Source organism: Schistocerca piceifrons, chromosome X, assembly GCF_021461385.2.
Source record: "Schistocerca piceifrons isolate TAMUIC-IGC-003096 chromosome X, iqSchPice1.1, whole genome shotgun sequence".
NCBI classification, from domain to species: Eukaryota; Metazoa; Arthropoda; class Insecta; order Orthoptera; family Acrididae; genus Schistocerca; species Schistocerca piceifrons.
Genome location: NC_060149.1, coordinates 795,278,127 through 795,296,958, shown reverse-complemented (window position 1 = coordinate 795,296,958; position 18,832 = coordinate 795,278,127). Strand labels below are relative to the sequence as shown.

At 44.3% G+C, this 18,832-nt stretch overlaps 1 protein-coding gene and 1 pseudogene across 1 annotated transcript in view; one reads left to right on the top strand and one right to left on the bottom strand.

Annotated features, from left to right (window-relative positions):
• The window catches only part of LOC124721558 (calcium/calmodulin-dependent protein kinase type 1-like), a 496,340-nt gene that overhangs the window by 82,096 nt on the left and 395,412 nt on the right, over window positions 1-18,832 (bottom strand). The gene's annotated exons all lie outside the window — the stretch shown is intronic.
• LOC124723623 lies at window positions 5,143-5,260 on the top strand (annotated as a pseudogene).

Genomic DNA, 18,832 nt, shown 5'->3' with positions numbered 1-18,832 from the left:
GCAACGAAAGGCTTTTGCGTTGTCCAGTTCAACAGGTGCAGTTCAGTTACAACTACGTGGTATCCGCGTAAGGGGCGTATCTCACATTTAATCTGTGGCCTCTGATATCACTTGATTTCACTTTTTTTTTTTTTTTTTTTAGGAGGAGGGGGCGGAGGGGTTAGTTTGCGAAGGACTCCATGTACGTGTCTCACTTCCAAAAAGTCTGGGTGAAGTACGTCGTTGTATAACAATAGCACTGAATGCAGTAGCACTAGACATGCTTGCCAAAGTATGGAGCGAGCTCAAATATCGTTTGAACGTTTGCAGTGGCCGGCCGAAGTGGCCGTGCGGTTAAAGGCGCTGCAGTCTGGAACCGTAAGACCGCTACGGTCGCAGGTTCGAATCCTGCCTCGGGCATGGATGTTTGTGATGTCCTTAGGTTAGTTAGGTTTAACTAGTTCTAAGTTCTAGGGGACTAATGACCTCAGCAGTTGAGTCCCATAGTGCTCAGAGCCATTTGAACCATTTGAACGTTTGCAGTGCGTTATGTAGACATCATACTGAACTTTCATGAAAGGTAAATGAAAACTTTTAGACTAAACGAAATCGTAAAAAGTACCAAAGTATACATTACCATGCATGTGAAAAATATACCCTTGTAACATCGAATAATTCTTTTGGAAATAAAAACTTTTTCAGTCCCACGCGTAAGTTGAAATTTACTCCAAGCACCTAACTTCATTCGTGTTCGGTTGGTCGTGGAAATATTGTGCATAAAAATGGATTAACAACTCGGCTGAACACCGATATATCACACCATTAATCGGAACAACGTTTATGTAGAATCGTTCACCTTACTTGTTAATTTGCAGTATCTTATCTCAACATGTGGCGTAAAGTATATGTTTTTCTACAACTTCTATTCTATGGTGCTTTTTCTTTTATTTTTCCAGAAACACGATTTGGTTGGATCAACGAGCTGCAGGCGAGTTTGGTGACATCACAAAAATATCTGAAATATCTGCAATAAATATTGCGTGTTAACATGAAACGGAAACAAAAAGGAAGAGAGAGAGAGAAGGAGGGAGGGAGTGAAAAAGAGAGTGGAGAGGAAGATTACGATTGGAAGTACTGTCTATGGCGACATCTCTGGCGACCAAGCACCATCTCTAAGAGAGGGAAATCACCCCAGCATTAGTTCCTTAATTTAGGGAAATCACTGGGAACCCCAATCGTAATGTTAATAGCCGGAAGGCAGTTTAAACTCAGATCCCAACTGGGCGCCCAGCGCCTTAAATGGCTCACAAGGCGTATACGATTTGAGGAAGATTACAAAAAGGGATATGACCGGAAACGTAACTTTTCTCCAGCCATGATTCTAGGAAAAAACTGCGTCTCTCTGCATGACTTCTAGAATGTTATTGTGGATCTACGTGTCGCTGCACAAGGAATAGTAGTCCACGTGGACAGGTTATTTCGCTCATTTACGTATGAAGTTATGTTAAAATAGGTAGTGTTCTCAGGATGCCCTCTGTTCTCACTGAACTGTCTCCATGACTGGAGTCCACAGCTCGTTCTCGCTTCCCGAGCACGGAGTCCCGGGTTCGATTCCCGGCGAGGTTAGGGATTTTCACCTGCCTCGAGATGACTGGGTGTTTGTGTTGTCCTCATCATTTCATCATCATTCTTCGAAGTGGCGAGATTGGACTAAGCGAAGTTTGGGAACTTGTACGGGCGCTGATAACCGCGCAGTTGAGCGCCCCACAAACCAAACATCATCATCATCATCGATCACTGGAGGAAAGTTTCAGGGCGGAGGGGAGTACCTGCACCCACTGTATCAATTACTTCACTGTTAGAATAAAGTGAAGTGATGGTATGGCATTATCGGCTGGGAAAGCTCGCCTGTAGTTGGTCGACCGCCTAGTGCAAGTCTTTATTTGACGTCACCTCGATGACTTACGCTTCCATGAAGATGAAATGCAATGATCACAACAAACACCCAGTCCGCGAGCGAAAATCTCCAACCCGGCCGGCAATCTAAACGGGACCACGTAATATAGAAGCAGCGACGGTAATCACTTGACGGATCTGGCCCGATAGCGCCCTTGGATCGGGTTCGTATCAGACGAATTTGGCGAACAACACTTCAACATTAGTTCACTATAATGCTCCTCAAGTCACTGTAGCACGTTTCTGGTCTTGTGACATCGACAGATATCCTGCTGGAAGATGTCATCGTCTAGAGGAAGAAAGTGAGCATGAATGGACGCAGGTCGTCGACAATCAATAATTTCCACAACGAAATTCTGTCTCGAAATCTGGCAGAAAACGCAAAGAGATTCTGGTCATACATAAAGCACACCAGTGGCAGGACGCAATCAATACCTTCACTGCACGATAACAACGGTGAAGTCATTGATGACAGTGCCACTAAAAGCAGAATTATTGTACACGGTTTTCCGAAACTCCTTCACCAAAGTAGACGAAGTAAATATTCCTGAATCCCAATCAAGAACAACTGTCAAGATGAGTAGCATATAAGTAGATAGCCTCGGTGTAACGAAGCAGCTTAAATCACTTAATAAAGGCAAGGCCTCCGGTCCAGATTGTATACCAGTCAAGTTCCTCTCAGAGTATGCTGATAAAGTAGCTCCATATTTTGCAATTATATACAACCACTCGCTCACAGAAAGATCCGTACCTAAAGACTGGAAAACTACTCAAGTCACACCAATACGCAAGAAAGGGAAGTAGGAGTAATTCGCTGAATTACAGGTCCATATCAAATGGTTCAAACGGCTCGGAGCACTATGGGACTTAACATCTGTTATTATGTCGTAATAATAAATAAGTAAATGTATCAGAGGCAGTGAGCGCCTGCGCTGTTACGTTAGAATCCTAAGAGGACGAAAATGGTTTCTTTAATAAGAAATAATGCTTAGCTGAAACAACAACTAAAACTGAGTTGACTGTGTGCCTCAACTTTACTTAAAAGTCGATACATGGAAACTGAATAACTTTGTTGAGGGCTGAATAACACTTAGGCGGTTTTTTGTTCTACTGATTTTTATTTGTATGAACCAGTTTTCGGCTTATTAGGCCATCTTCAGGTAACTACTGGCTATTGTTTACAAGGAGCTTGTGTTCTTACGAACCAAACTTTCTGGACTAAGATACAACGCACTTGCATACGATCTTTAGTTGTGGTATTGTCTTTGAAATTGTCAAACGGGTCTTTTGACTTTTTGTTCTGTAAAACTGTTCTTTACCATAATAAATCACATTTTATGGTTTGTCAGTACCATGTATAACAAATAGTATTATTTGCAATACACATTATTACTAAACCTTTCTCTTTTTTTTTTGAGTTTGTTGTGAACAGCTGCACTGGACACCAATTATTAGTTGTAGAACAGGGATGTTTTCTTTGAGGGTTACATTTTGTTATTAGAAAAATTGTGCATTAATAAATACCAAATATTACATTGTTACAGTTAGGAATGTAAACACATAAGAGATAATACACTATATTGGGGTATGAATTTGTTTACTATTGGGACACTTTGCGGTCAGTAGCAAGTTTACTGTATTGTGTTAAGAGTGGTAATGTGTCCAGTTGCAATTGGTCATTTAGAGCCAGCTGGGCGTTTAGGGCTAAGTTTATCTTAGTCCAGAATGTGTGGGTCATAACAACACAATCTCCTTGTAAATAGCCAGTAGATATCTGAAGATAGCCTAATATGCCGAAAACTAGTACATACAAATAAAAATCAGTAGAACAAAAAACCGCGTGTTATTCAACCCTCAACATGGAATTCTTCTATTAAGAAGCGCGACGAAAGAATCCATAAATAAGAATAACTTTGTGGTAGCAGATCACTTCAGAACTGCTATCGAGGCATCGTCACGCACTCTACTCACTAACCCAAATATGTTTACAAGAATGTTGCTCAGTTTGTGCCAGCTGGCGTGCTGAAACAACCTGCGCTACGACTTCATCAGTAAACACTGGTGTAAGCGGGCAGTGGCCACACGTGTGGCAATGACGGTTCAGTGTCTGCCTGCGCGACGGCCAATCGCGTCTTTTAAATTACTGAAGATTTTCAGAGAAACAGGCACGACTATCTCTCCGTACTTGCGGTGATACGCGGCAGTCAACATTTTTCATCAGATACTCCATCCCTGCACCTGCATTGCGATTGCTGGAACTCCGCAAAACGGCCACCTTAGGCTGCAATAATGATGACTAATCTGTTAGAAAGGTCGTGTTTTCAAACATCGTCTATTTCAGCATTCCCACTAACAACATATTTCCATGGTTCAAATGGCTCTGAGCACTGTGGGACTTAACATCTATGGTCATCAGTCCTCTAGAACTTAGAACTACTTAAACCTAACTAACCTAAGGACATCACACAACACCCAGTCATCACGAGGCAGAGAAAATCCCTGACCCCGCCGGGAATCGAACCCGGGAACCCGGGCGTGGGAAGCGAGAACGTTACCGCACGACCACGAGCTGCGGACTCTTATTTCCATGGGCAAGTGCGAACTCCTTAAGATGACTTTTTCCCCGTCGTTATCAAGGCCTCTTTCCTCTCACTTGTTTCATAAGACTTGCACAGAGTATGAAAATTACCGTTTCATCCATTGGGAAGTAATAATCTCTCTTGTGTTTCAGAAAGCACAGGACAGAACCTTGCCCTATTTCGTGTTGCGACACTCGATGCCATCGAGTATTTGGCAACTGTGCGGAAAAGGACTTGGGCAGAGATGGAATGTATTAGCTTTCAGTTTCGTTGGCTTCGCCAACTCTCGACCGAACTGTGGCATTCGTAACTAGCGAAGACTTCGGGCAAAGCTACAGACGAGTCTGTCACCACAATCAAGATTTTTGCTTTCACATTCACTGGGTTCACCAAGTCATAACCACAGAGTCACATTCCAAACTAAGCTACACCTCGTCTAGACATTGGCAAGCCAGCCTGAAACGGGTAGAGGCACAAAACATTAACAAAAAAAAGAGACTTGTCGCTGTTTCTTCAACTTTCCAGAATACATTGAAACTAATTCCTAGTAAAACGTATCGTAGACTACAGAACGCTGTTCTATTATGCTAGAGAAGAAAGAAATTATTAATGTGGTTGTTTCTACCTGGCCAACGGCCTTGCCGCAGTAGTAGCACCGGTTCCCGTCAGATCACCGAAGTTAAGCGCTGTCGGGCTGGGCTAGTATATGGATGGGTGACCATTCGGTCTGCCGAGCGCTGTAGGCAAGCGGGGTGCACTCAGCCCTTGTGAGGCAAACTGAGGAGCTACTTGGTTGGGAGGTAGCGTCTCCGGTCTCGGAAACTGACATACGGCCGGGAGAGCGGTGTGCTGACCACATGCCCCTCCATATCCGCATCAAGAGACGCCTGTGGGCTGAGGATGATATGGCGGCCGGTCGGTGCCGCTGAGCCTCATGATCTATTCGGGAAAAAGAGCTTCTGGCTGCACAGAAATGTCTATGAAACGATTACAATAATAGAGTTATTGTAATCGTTTCATAGCTTTCGTTACTGATAACCAGTGCCTGTAAGTTTTAATTTTTGCACTACAGCACTGAAGACGATCATTATGTGATTCAAAATCGATTTTGCTGTCAATAAACCACCAAAATTATGGGAAACGCTGACCTTCCTTGTAATTTCACGTATATGGTCGTTGTGCACACAGCACTCTATGGAGCCGCCAATCAGTAACCTAAGGACATCACACACATCTATGCCCGAGGCAGGATTCGAAGCTGGGACCGTAGAAACAAAGTAATTATACACAAATAATCGTGAATGGGATGTCAAGGGAACGAAGCAAATCTGTATTTGCAGGCAGTCCATAAATGATACATTAATTGCCAGTATCTACTCGGTACTTTTTTCCGCTTCTTTAATGAAATTGTAACATACGAATAGTTGTTATTGCTATTCATACAAGGTAGTTCAAGGATACACTGCGTAAAATTAACGAAAAACACTATACAGAGGCGTCGTCACATCTCATATTAAAAATTCAGCTCTTAGGAAAACAGTACTTGAATTTCAGTAACGAAACTAATAAATTTCTTACAGGTAATACATCCAGTATTTTCTTTGAGTCTAACAGCAACAACTTGAAACTTCCTGGCAGATTAAAACTGTCTGCCGGACCTATACTCGAACTCGGGACCTTCGTCCGCAATATCCTTTCTTTCAGGAGTGCTATTTCTGCATGGTTTGCAGGAGAGCTTCTGTAAAGTTTGGAAGGTAGGAGACGAGATACTGGCAGAAGTAAAGCTGTGAGGACGGGGCGTGAGTCGTGCTTGGGTAGCTCAGATGGTAGAGCACTTGCCCGCGAAAGGCAAAGGTCCTGAGTTCGAGTCTCGGTCCGGCACAGTTTTAATCTGCCAGGAAGTTTTATATCAGCGCACACTCCGCTACAGAGTGAAAATCTCATTCTAGTTACAGCTTACTTTTCAGGAACGTGAGTGTCTTAGAAACTATAGGACTAAACATCTGAGGTCATCAGTCCCCTAGACTTAGAACTACTTAAACCTAACTTTATTTACAGCAAAATTATCTTGAGTACGATCGGGTCAAAGTTTCGACACGGGACGCTCTCTACTCACTGGCAGAGAGATGTAGAAGCGAAACATTGTCGCAACAGTCCAAGAGGCGTAACTTCGTACACGTGGAAGTTTCAAATTGTGTTAAAAACTGCAGTGTTTCTAAGGATAGAAAATAATGACATTTTTTCAAAAATGGTTCAAATGACTCTGAGCACTATAGGACTAAACATCTGAGGTCATCAGTCCCCTAGACTTAGAACTACTTAAACCTAACTAACCTAAGGACATCACGCACATCCATGCCCGAGGCAGGATTCGAACCTGCGACCGTAGCGGTCGCGCAGTTCCAGACTGAAGCGCCTAGAACCGCTCGGGCACACAGGCCGGCAATGACATTTTTTCAATGTGTATATAAAATTAGTAGGGAGGATACATGATTAAATTTGTAGGTGTTTTGGTGGTATTCAGGGTGTGAAATTCAGTACACTGAGCTCCAACCTCTGGCAGCACAAACGCCTCTTACCTGCCGGGCACCGTCTAACTGAGCTTGCATGACACATGCGGGTACGTCATTCCATGCTGCGCGAACTCTATGCCAGAGTGTTCATCAATCTTACTAGCTGTCAAGTGGCGGCGTACCAGTCTATCGGCATCCCATTACCAGATATTTACATTCAGAGACAGAGCGAGCTCAGGAGAACACGCTGTCTAGGTCAGTGCACGAAGCACGAACAGGCTCTGTATCGAGGTAGGTCAGGACAGAACGGGTACCATGCTGTCTTGCATTATTTTGCTGAAATATGACGCCACGAAGATCCTTAAGATGCGGCACTGCCGTAACACGTAAGAAATGTAGCGACTACTGTCTAAATTATCGGCTATGTGAACCAGAGATAGGTAGACCACATTTTGTTAGCTGGCCACACTGACTCTAAAAATTACAGAAATTCTTAGAACATCTGAATTCCACACAGGAAAACATCCAGTTTACGATGGAATTAGAAAAAGACGGCAAGCTTCCCTTTCTCGGGGCAACGGCCTCGCCGCAGTGGATACACCGGTTCCCGTGAGATCACCGAAATTAAGCGCTGTCGGGCGTGGCCGGCACTTGGATGGGTGACCATCCAGCCGGCATGCGCTGTTGCCATTTTTTGGGGTGCATTCAACCTCGTGATGCCAAATGAGGAGCTGCTCGACCGAATAGTAGCGGCTCCGGTCAAAGAAAACCATCATAACGACCGGGAGAGCGGTGTGCTGACCACATGCCCCTCCTATCCGCATCCTCACTTGAGGATGATACGGCGGTCGGATGGTCCCGATGGGCCACTTGTGGCCTGAAGACGGAGTGCTTTTTCCCTTTCTCGAAGTCCTAGATCAGTGTAGCCCCGACGCGTCGCTTGCCCACCGTGTATACCGTAAGCCAACGCATACGGATTTACATTTCCATGCCTCCAGCTGCTACCATCCCTCGCAGAAGAACAGCACTCTCTACACTCTAGTACACTGGACATGCTCCATTTCAGACGAACGAAGTCTGACGCGCAGGGCTGCGGCACCTGTAATCCGTCTTCCACGAGAATGGATACAGCAGCCGATGATTCGGACAGCACTGCGACGCAAGAGCCGCAAGAACGGACGGAAACCCAAAGCAAGGAAGACTACGATAGGAAAACCGCTTTCATCCTGTTTGCCGGCAGTGTATCGTAAAAAATTGGCAGACTACAGCAAAAACCCCGCATCACGCCAGCTTTCAGCCCGTCAACGAAAATACGAGCCTCACTGGGGACAGCGAGAGACGACCTGTGTCTCAAAAAGCGGGGGTGTACCAAGTTTCGTGTGATTGTTTATTGTTGCTTTAGGGCGCAAAACAACTCACGTCATAAACGCCCGTGGCACAACTTAAAATGGTCGACTACCTAAGTAATTTGAAGTCGATAATTCTCAGACCCTAATCAACTGGAGTAGATGGATAGCTGAAAAACGACCTCTTCCCCACTGAGGAGAATGCTCAAGCGCTTGAAAATTAATTTCCTTTGCCATATTACTACGACGAATAAAAACTAAACCGTGATCTATAGCTTGTGCTCTATCTGCTAAATGTAAATCAGATGGAAAACATACACTAAACGTGAACGATTATAAAATCAGCATTGATTCAGAAAATGGCGCACTGTCAATGGTTGGTTGTTGTAAGCACAGTGTGGTGCGGTGTCTCCATTTGACACATAACGACTTCTGAAACGACAGTTCGCTGTATGCAGCCGAGATACATGTATCCGTTTGCGACGAGAGGTGGTCTCCCAAGCCGTTGGGAGGCGTTTAATTTCCCCCGTGTTCGTTCCCATATAGAGAAGACCACTGTGGATGAATGATGGACACAATGCTCTTTTCGCTCCAGCAAATTCCGGGATGGTTCCTTTTGAAAGGGCACGGCCGACTTCCTTCGCCATCCTTCCCTAATCCTATGAGACCGATGACCTTGCTGTCTGGTCTCCTTCCCCAAACAAACCAACCAAACCAAACCACAATGCTCTTACTTGCGTTAAAACAGAGATCATAGGAAGCGACAGAGTAGCTAAAAGGTTTAGACAGTCTGACTGAGGCGTTGGCAGCAGCATCGGCAGTTTCATTCCCCGACAGTCCGAAGTGACCTGGGACCCGCTTGGACATCACGTTGGCACAAAGTCAGCGAGCGATTGGAGGCATTCGTGGTTTCTTTGTACTACGTGAATCTTAATAGCCGGCCGGAGTGGCCGAGCAGTTCTAGGCGCTACAGTCTGGAACCGCGCGACCGCTACGGTCGCAGGTTCAAATCTTGCCTCGGGCATGGATGTGTGTCATGTCCTTAGGTTAGTTAGGTGTAAGTAGCTCTAAGTTCTAGGGGACTGATGACCTCAGATGTTAAGTCCCATAGTGCTCAGAGCCATTTGAACCATTTGAACCAGGTTTAAGTAGTTCTAAGTTCTAGGCGACTGATGACCTCAGAATTTAAGTCGCATAGTGCTCAGAAACATTTGAACCATTTGTTTCAAGGATGGGGAAATATATCGGCCGTACCCTTCCATAGGAATCATCCCTGAATTTGCCTGAAGCGATTTAGGAAAATGACAGGAAACCTAATGCAGTCCTCCCGAATGAGAATATTGTGCTAACCACTGCGCCACCTCATTCATTAGTTAGAGGTTACGGCATTAATAATGGAACGAATCAGTACAACAACAGTGCAAACCGAGGTTTCCTTATAAATATCAAGACAATCTAAAATCATCAATTAAATGCACCTGACAATGACCAAGCTAAATTAAAGACACGTAACGCTTTCGATGTACCCTCCCACATCGACACAGAACTATTTTGTCGTTTTCAAACCCAAGGACGTATGCTGTTCGGGAATAGGGCATAAACGGCTAATACAATACACGATTCCCAAATGTGTCTTTCGTCTCGAAACTAGACACTACTTCATGGCTTGTATCGTTTGAATTTGAGCTATTTCGAATGTTTTCGTTATTTTTGTGTTCCTCGACCATCCTACAAAGTTTATCCCGTCACTGCGGACACACAATGTATGCTGCAGCTGAGTGAAATTTATATTATAGTGTACTAGCGATTTGACGGAAATAATTCCCATAAGGCAATGGAGGAGGACAAGAAAGGTAATCTTGTTGACAGTACACTCCTGGCATTGAAAAACAGCTTATCTGACCCAGTTGCGAATATACTCTCGCGCTCTTCCTAAACTTAATCATTCAGCAACCAAACATAGCAACACTCAAACATTTCCTTCCTGCATATTTTAATCTTCTGAACATTCAACGATAACTGTGTCGCTTACGTAGGTGTGAATATAAGAGTGAAATTTGGTAAATTTTGGATCGATCTATAATTCTTCAAATAAAAGGAAGCATTCGATAAAAAGCATAATGTGACCTCAGAATGGAAATTTTGTGAGTAGCGACGAAATAATTTGAATTTTCTTAATTTCATGTTCCCCCTAATCGTTTAGTGTGTAAACAGATAATATCTGAAATACGACTATGAGGAACTACTTGAAAATAAATTATTTTGCACTGAAACGACTGAGCATTCATCGCTCGTCGGGGAAGAATGTACTCTTACTCAGTTGATTTCATTTAATACGATCAGCGCAGTGCAAGGTATGGTGGAATTTGCTAATAATACTGCTCTTTCATTTAGAAAGCTGCTGAGTGTCTAACTAGATTATCGGCGACTGCGAATTATTTGCGTTTGCTTACTTCCACCTCGTGGCGATGGAATTTTTGCAAGTAGTGCGGCGCTCCTGGACAACAGAAAAGCAACGATGTAATTTTCGTAATTAATGTGGCTTGGAAAGAATTTGAGAGCAACAGAAGATCTCTTCGATATGCGACCTCCAGACGCATTATAGAAAAATGATTTAAAATAAAATCCTAAATACGATCTCTAATTCGGAATGTGATATCCTCTGCAAAAAATAGCCACAGCCTCTTTGTGCTCAGTATGCGACGAACTCCCCCCTCCCTCTGCTATATTTTTTCGTAATCTTTTGAAAGTATAAAAAGAGTCATCTTGTGTATGTACAATGTGGTACATATGTTTTCATGCATCTGATAATTTGGCCCTCTTCGAAACAAATGAGGTAGATTGTACGACATAATTTCCTTAGAGTTAAACCGTCGTGTACACCAATCAGAAGATGACATGGAAGACAGATTTTTATGATTAATATAATGGCGAGGTAACATATTTCTCGGTTTACCACAGAGATGACGTTGATACTAATTAATTTTTACACTGTTCGACGGTGCACGTAAAACACAAGTATCATCGTGTGTGTGTGTGTGTGTGTGTGTGTGTGTAGACGCGTGCACTCCGGACCATTGGATGAAGTGGAATACATAATTCCATTGGTAACAAGCCGTCCAAAACGAAGTTGGTGGAAGTTCTCAGTTAAAACTTCGGAACTGAGACGCGTGATCGATGTACAGAACTATTCCCTCAGGTGTCATTTCCGGGAGACGTCGGAGAAGCACCAGCTATATGGAAGCGTTACGGAATAGCTTCCTGTATCGCCCACGACCTCTTAGCCAGGAATTTTTCATTGTAGTAAACACCAGCTAAGGCCCGCCCGGTTGGCCGTGCGCCTAATGCACGGCTTTCCGGGCGGGAAGGAGCGCCTGGTCCCCGGCACGAATCCGACCGGCGGATTTGTGTCGAGGTCCGGTGAACCGGCCAGTCTGTGGATGGATTTTAGGCGATTTTCCATCTGCCTTGGTGAATGCGGGCTGGTTCCCCTTATTCCGACTCAGTTACACTATGTCGGCGATCCCTGCGCAAACAAGTTCTCTACGTAGCTTACACCACCATAACTCTACCATGCAAAAAAAAAAAAAAAAAATATGGTTCAAATGGCTCTGAGCACTATGGGACTCAACTGCTGAGGTCATTAGTCCCCTAGAACTTAGAACTAGTTAAACCTAACTAACCTAAGGACATCACAAACATCCATGCCCGAGGCAGGATTCGAAGCTGCGACCGTAGCGGTCTTGCGGTACCAGACTGCAGCGCCTTTAACCGCACGGCCACTTCGACCGGCTACCACGCAAAAATAGGGATTACACTCATCTGGTGTGAGACGTTCCCTGGGGGGGTCCACCGGGGGCCGAACAGCACAATAACCCTGGGTTCGGTGTGGGGTGGTGGAGAGGTGAAGTGGACTGCGGTAGTCGTCGTGGGGTTGTGGACCACTGCGGCTGAGGCGGGGACGGAGCCTCTCCGTCGTTTCAAGGTCCCCGGTTCTACATCTACATCTACATCTACATTGATACTCCGCAAGCCACCCAACGGTGTGTGGCGGAGGGCACTTTACGTGCCCCTGTCATTACCTCCCTTTTCTGTTCCAGTCGCGTATTGTTCGCGGGAAGAACGACTGTCTGAAAGCCTCCGTGCGCGCTCTAATCTCTCTAATTTTACATTCGTGATCTCCTCGGGAAGTATAAGTAGGGGGAAGCAATATATTCGATACCTCATCCAGAAACGCACCCTCTCGAAACCTGGCGAGCAAGCTACACCGCGATGCAGAGCGCCTCTCTTGCAGAGTCTGCCACTTGAGTTTATTAAACATCTCCGTAACGCTATCACGGTTACCAAATAACCCAGTGACGAAACGCGCCGCTCTTCTTTGGATCTTCTCTATCTCCTCCGTCAACCCGACCTGGTACGGATCCCACACTGATGAGCAATACTCAAGTATAGGTCGAACGAGTGTTTTGTAAGCCACCTCCTTTGTTGATGGACTACATTTTCTAAGCACTCTCCCAATGAATCTCAACCTGGTACCCGCCTTACCAACAATTAGTTTTATATGATCATTCCACTTCAAATCGTTCCGTACGCATACTCCTAGATATTTTACAGAAGTAACTGCTACCAGTGTTTGTTCCGCTATCATATAATCAAACAATAAAGGATCCTTCTTTCTATGTATTCGCAATACATTACATTTGTCTATGTTAAGGGTCAGTTGCCACTCCCTGCACCAAGTGCCTATCCGCTGCAGATCTTCCTGTATTTCGCTACAATTTTCTAATGCAGCAACTTCTCTGTATACTACAGCATCATCCGCGAAAAGCCGCATGGAACTTCCGACACTATCTACTAAGTCATTTATATATATTGTGAAAAGCAATGGTCCCATAACACTCCCCTGTCGCACGCCAGAGGTTACTTTAACGTCTGTAGACGTCTCTCCATTGATAACAACATGCTGTGTTCTGTTTGCCAAAAACTCCTCAATCCAGCCACACAGCTGGTCTGATATTCCGTAGGCTCTTACTTTGCTTATCAGGCGACTGTGCGGAACTGTATCGAACGCCTTCCGGAAGTCAAGAAAAATAGCATCTACCTGGGAGCCTGTATCTAATATTTTCTGGGTCTCATGAACAAATAAGGCGAGTTGGGTCTCACACGATCGCTGTTTCCGGAATCCATGTTGATTCCTACATAGTAGATTCTGGGTTTCCAGAAATGACATGATACGCGAGCAAAAAACATGTTCTAAAATTCTACAAGAGATCGACGTAAGAGATATAGGTCTATAGTTTTGCGCATCTGCTCGACGACCCTTCTTGAAGACTGGGACTATCTGTGCTCTTTTCCAATCATTTGGAACCCTCCGTTCCTCTAGAGACTTGCGGTACACGGCTGTTAGAAGGGGGGCAAGTTCTTTCGCGTACTCTGTGTAGAATCGAATTGGTATCCCGTCAGGTCCAGTGGACTTTCCTCTATTGAGTGATTCCAGTTGCTTTTCTATTCCTTGGACACTTATTTCGATGTCAGCCATTTTTTCGTTTGTGCGAGGATTTAGAGAAGGAACTGCAGTGCGGTCTTCCTCTGTGAAACAGCTTTGGAAAAAGGTGTTTAGTATTTCAGCTTTACGCGTGTCATCCTCTGTTTCAATGCCATCATCATCCCGTAGTGTCTGGATATGCTGTTTCGAGCCACTTACTGATTTAACGTAAGACCAGAACTTCCTAGGATTTTCTGTCAAGTCGGTACATAGAATTTTACTTTCGAATTCAATGAACGCTTCACGCATAGCCCTCCTTACGCTAACTTTGACATCGTTTAGCTTCTGTTTGTCTGAGAGGTTTTGGCTGCGTTTAAACTTGGAGTGGAGCTCTCTTTGCTTTCGCAGTAGTTTCCTAACTTTGTTGTTGTACCACGGTGGGTTTTTCCCGTCCCTCACAGTTTTACTCGGCACGTACCTGTCTAAAACGCATTTTACGATTGCCTTGAACTTTTTCCATAAACACTCAACATTGTCAGTGTCGGAACAGAAATTTTCGTTTTGATCTGTTAGGTAGTCTGAAATCTGCCTTCTATTACTCTTGCTGAACAGATAAACCTTCCTCCCTTTTTTTATATTCCTATTAACTTCCATATTCAGGGATGCTGCAACGGCCTTATGATCACTGATTCCCCGTTCTGTACATACAGATTCGAAAAGTTCGGGTCTGTTTGTTATCAGTAGGTCCAATATGTTATCTCCACGAGTCGGTTCTCTGTTTAATTGCTCGAGGTAATTTTCGGATAGTGCACTCAGTATAATGTCACTCGATGCTCTGTCCCTACCACCCGTCCTAAACATCTGAGTGTCCCAGTCTATATCTGGTAAATTGAAATCTCCACCTAAGACTATAACATGCTGAGAAAATTTATGTGAAATGTATTCCAAATTTTCTCTCAGTTGCTCTGCCACTAATGCTGCTGAGTCGGGAGGTCGGTAAAAGGAGCCAATTATTAACCTAGTTCGGTTGTTTAGTGTAACCTCCACCCATAATAATTCACAGGAACTATCCACTTCTACTTCACTACAGGATAAACTACTACTAACAGCGATGAACACTCCACCACCGGTTGCATGCAATCTATCCTTTCTAAACACCGTCTGTACCTTTGTAAAAATTTCGGCAGAATTTATCTGTGGCTTAAGCCAGCTTTCTGTACCTATAACGATTTCAGCTTCGGTGCTTTCTATCAGCGCTTGAAGTTCCGGTACTTTACCAACGCAGCTTCGACAGTTGACAATTACAATACCGATTGCTGCTTGGTCCCCGCATGTCCTGACTTTGCCCCGCACCCGTTGAGGCTGTTGCCCTTTCTGTACTTGCCCAAGGCCATCTAACCTAAAAAACCGCCCAGCCCACGCCACACAACCCCTGCTACCCGTGTAGCCGCTTGTTGCGTGTAGTGGACTCCTGACCTATCCAGCGGAACCCGAAACCCCACCACCCTATGGCGCAAGTCGAGGAATCTGCAGCCCACACGGTCGCAGAACCGTCTCAGCCTCTGATTCAGACCCTCCACTCGGCTCTGTACCAAAGGTCCGCAGTCAGTCCTGTCGACGATGCTGCAGATGGTGAGCTCTGCTTTCATCCCGCTAGCGAGACTGGCAGTCTTCACCAAATCAGATAGCCGCCGGAAGCCAGAGAGGATTTCCTCCGATCCATAGCGACACACATCATTGGTGCCGACATGAGCGACCACCTGCAGATGGGTGCACCCTGTACCCTTCATGGCATCCGGAAGGACCCTTTCCACATCTGGAATGACTCCCCTCGGTATGCACACGGAGTGCACATTGGTTTTCTTCCCCTCTCTTGCTGCCATTTCCCTAAGGGGCCCCATTACGCGCCAATACATACAAACACCAGCTAGAAAGCCATCATTGAATGAGGGTCATTTCAAATGTCCTGCACACTGCGCACGCGCGACCATTACGGTGGTGTCATCAAGTTAACATGAATGTCAGTTGCGAGCGAGACTTTACGCGTGACAGTCTTATGTTCAAATGGCTCTGAGCACTATGGGACTTAACATCTGAGGTCATGTCCCCTAGAACTTAGAACTACTTAAACCTAACTAACCTAAGGACATCACACACATCCATGCCCGAGGCAGGATTCGAACCTGCGACCGTAGCAGTCGCGCGGTTCCGGACTGAAGCGCCTAGAACCGCTCGGCCACCGCAGCCGGCCAGTCTTAAGTGTGTGTGATTGTTCGCGTGACTGTGTCTTAGATCAGTTTTAAAATGAAAGCTGAATCCGAGTCAGGTAGTATTAAATGTGGTGACCAGTGTCCCTACATCAAAATCGAATCGCTACGTAGAATGAACCCAACGGAAATTTGCAGCGCTTTCAGAGATGTGTGTAGGTGTAGTGTAGTGGATCGTAGCACAGTATCACGGTCTGCTAGTTTCCTTCAGTGTCGGGTAAGCACTGAGGACAACGCAAGAAGCGTAAGGCCACAACTGCAACAGACTACACCTTTCGGGTTATTGACTTTTTGAGAGTGTATAGACGAAAAACAATTGAGTAAATGGCATATGAGACCAAAATGTCTTACTTCAGCTTACAGAATCGTAACTGCGAAGTTGAAGACGAGAAAAGTCAGGTGGGTTCCTCATGATCTGAGTGAAGAGCAGAAAGCAGGTCGCAAAAGAATCGCGGAGGAATCGTGGAGAAATTGCCTCAAAGTTACCGAACAGAAGGAGAACAGATTCTAAAAACAACTGTAGTAGTTGATGAAACTGGTCATGTGCGCTCCTTGGACAGTTGCTAACTGTTCAACGAGCGCACATGCCCGAGGGAAAAAAAAAATCTTCACAATACGAATTGACAGTGCTGCATTGGTTTCTAACACCAGGGTTACTCGATATATGCAGGCCTGAAGATCGCGTAATGTAATGCCGAATCTGGTTGCCTTACAAATAAAAACAAAATAACGACTGTTGGTATTTTAGTATTGGCTTCCATAATGGAGTTTCAGTGCAGAATCGACTCAGTCAGAAATACTCAACAGAGAGGTCTCATCAGGCAGATTCTCCGAAGACTAATTAATGCACTATTGCCCTAAAAAAACAATGTATGGATGTAGTTTCATCATGAAGAAGTACCCATTCACAACGGAAACCACACCACTAACAGGCTCGTAGACCAGTGCATCCAATCATAGCTCTGTTCTCTCAGCAATAATGGAGGTTAAATTCTTAGCAATGCGAGACACACGTCGTGACGAAAACGCCAGGAGAGGTGAAAAAGAAAAAAAACCTAAAAAATCTTCAGCACAGAAACCCGAGAAGAATCATCTGGCAGCACTTCACGAAGAGGTCAAAACAATGTCAAGGATTTCACAGCTGTTACAGCCAATTCTTTATTCTTTTCGATGAGTTTGCGGCAACATAATCGACTCTGAAGACGTCTACGCAAAGAGGCACAGTACCTAAACATAATGATTTTTATTATTACATTTAAGAACTCTGATAATCCCAAGAAAGAAATCTCAAGAGAAGTGATGGTAAGACGTCCTTCTGATTGATATTCATCAATTTTCCACACAATCTTTGGTGAATGAAAAAACTGCTCCCACGTATCCTCTTCTATCTGACTCTGTCACTTACGCGAGGCTGCATTAATGAATTCCTGATACGCTTTCGATGCAGCCTAAAAGTCGAAGAGGAGAAGTAAAGTTTTAGTTGGAAGAACGCTGGAATCAAACAGATACCTAACGCTATGATGATGCCTAGTACCACAATTACAAAAATGTATTATAAAAATATTAATATACTTCAGTGCTTTCATAATTTATTCTCCAAAACTGGTATATTAATTCACTTACAATTACGCCTTAGTGAGGTATTGACCTAAACTCGAAATACTAGCACCTATTTAAAGTGAAATACCTATCTAAAGGGAAATATTAATATTTGTTCAATTTCTATAAAGCAGCGTCCATACACACATCACGTGAATTACTGCAGTCGTGGTTGCTTTAAACATTAGAATTTATGGAACGTCACACAAAATTGTGACAGATGTTATTTGTCAGTATCTTCTGTTGATCTGCGAGTAACATTTTGTGATTCATCTTCCTCAATTTGGGAATCACGTCTTGTCCCCTATTTTTCATTTGTACGTGACTCAGTCAGAGGCAAAGATTCTGTGTCATGTATCTGATATGTTTCATTCGTTTGCCTTTGCTGAGGACTCAGTGTCTAACCGCGAGATTATTTGACCGTTAAATGCCCAAATCCAGTTACCGTAAATGACATTAGTAGTGCTGGTGATTTTCAAATTATTTCTAGTTAGAATTTCTTTAGATACGATTCGCAAATTGAAAAAAGTTTTGAATGTCCAAATAAGTTCAAATGGTTCAAATGGCTCTGAGCACTATGGGACTTAACATCTGAGGTCATCAGTCCCTAGAACTTAGAACTACTTAAACCAAACTAGCCTAGGGACATCACACACATCCATGCCCGAGGCAGGATTCGAACCTGCGACCGTAGCAGCCGCGTAGTTCCAGACTGTAGCGCCTAGAACCGATGGGCCACCGCGGCCGGCTCCAAATAAGTAACGTAATAAATTAATAAATAATAACTAACCTTCTACTATCACGTTATTCAGGTCATACAAACGCTGTCGCGACTAATTTTTCCTCTCTCTCTCTCTCTCTCTCTCTCTCTCTCTCTCTCTCTCTTTCGGTCAAGAGAAAGTAGGAAGCTGTCCCTAATAAGAAGAAATCATTCGACGTTTCTGCATAAATAATACAATAAGTGTATTCACCGGCGGTGATTTAAGAACATACCACATAATGTGGCTGATAATGCGACGAGACTTTACACTCTTTTTCATGCGGACGAAGTGATACAAACCGAAGACGCATCTCACTTTCAGTAGAAGATGGAATAATCATTAGTCTT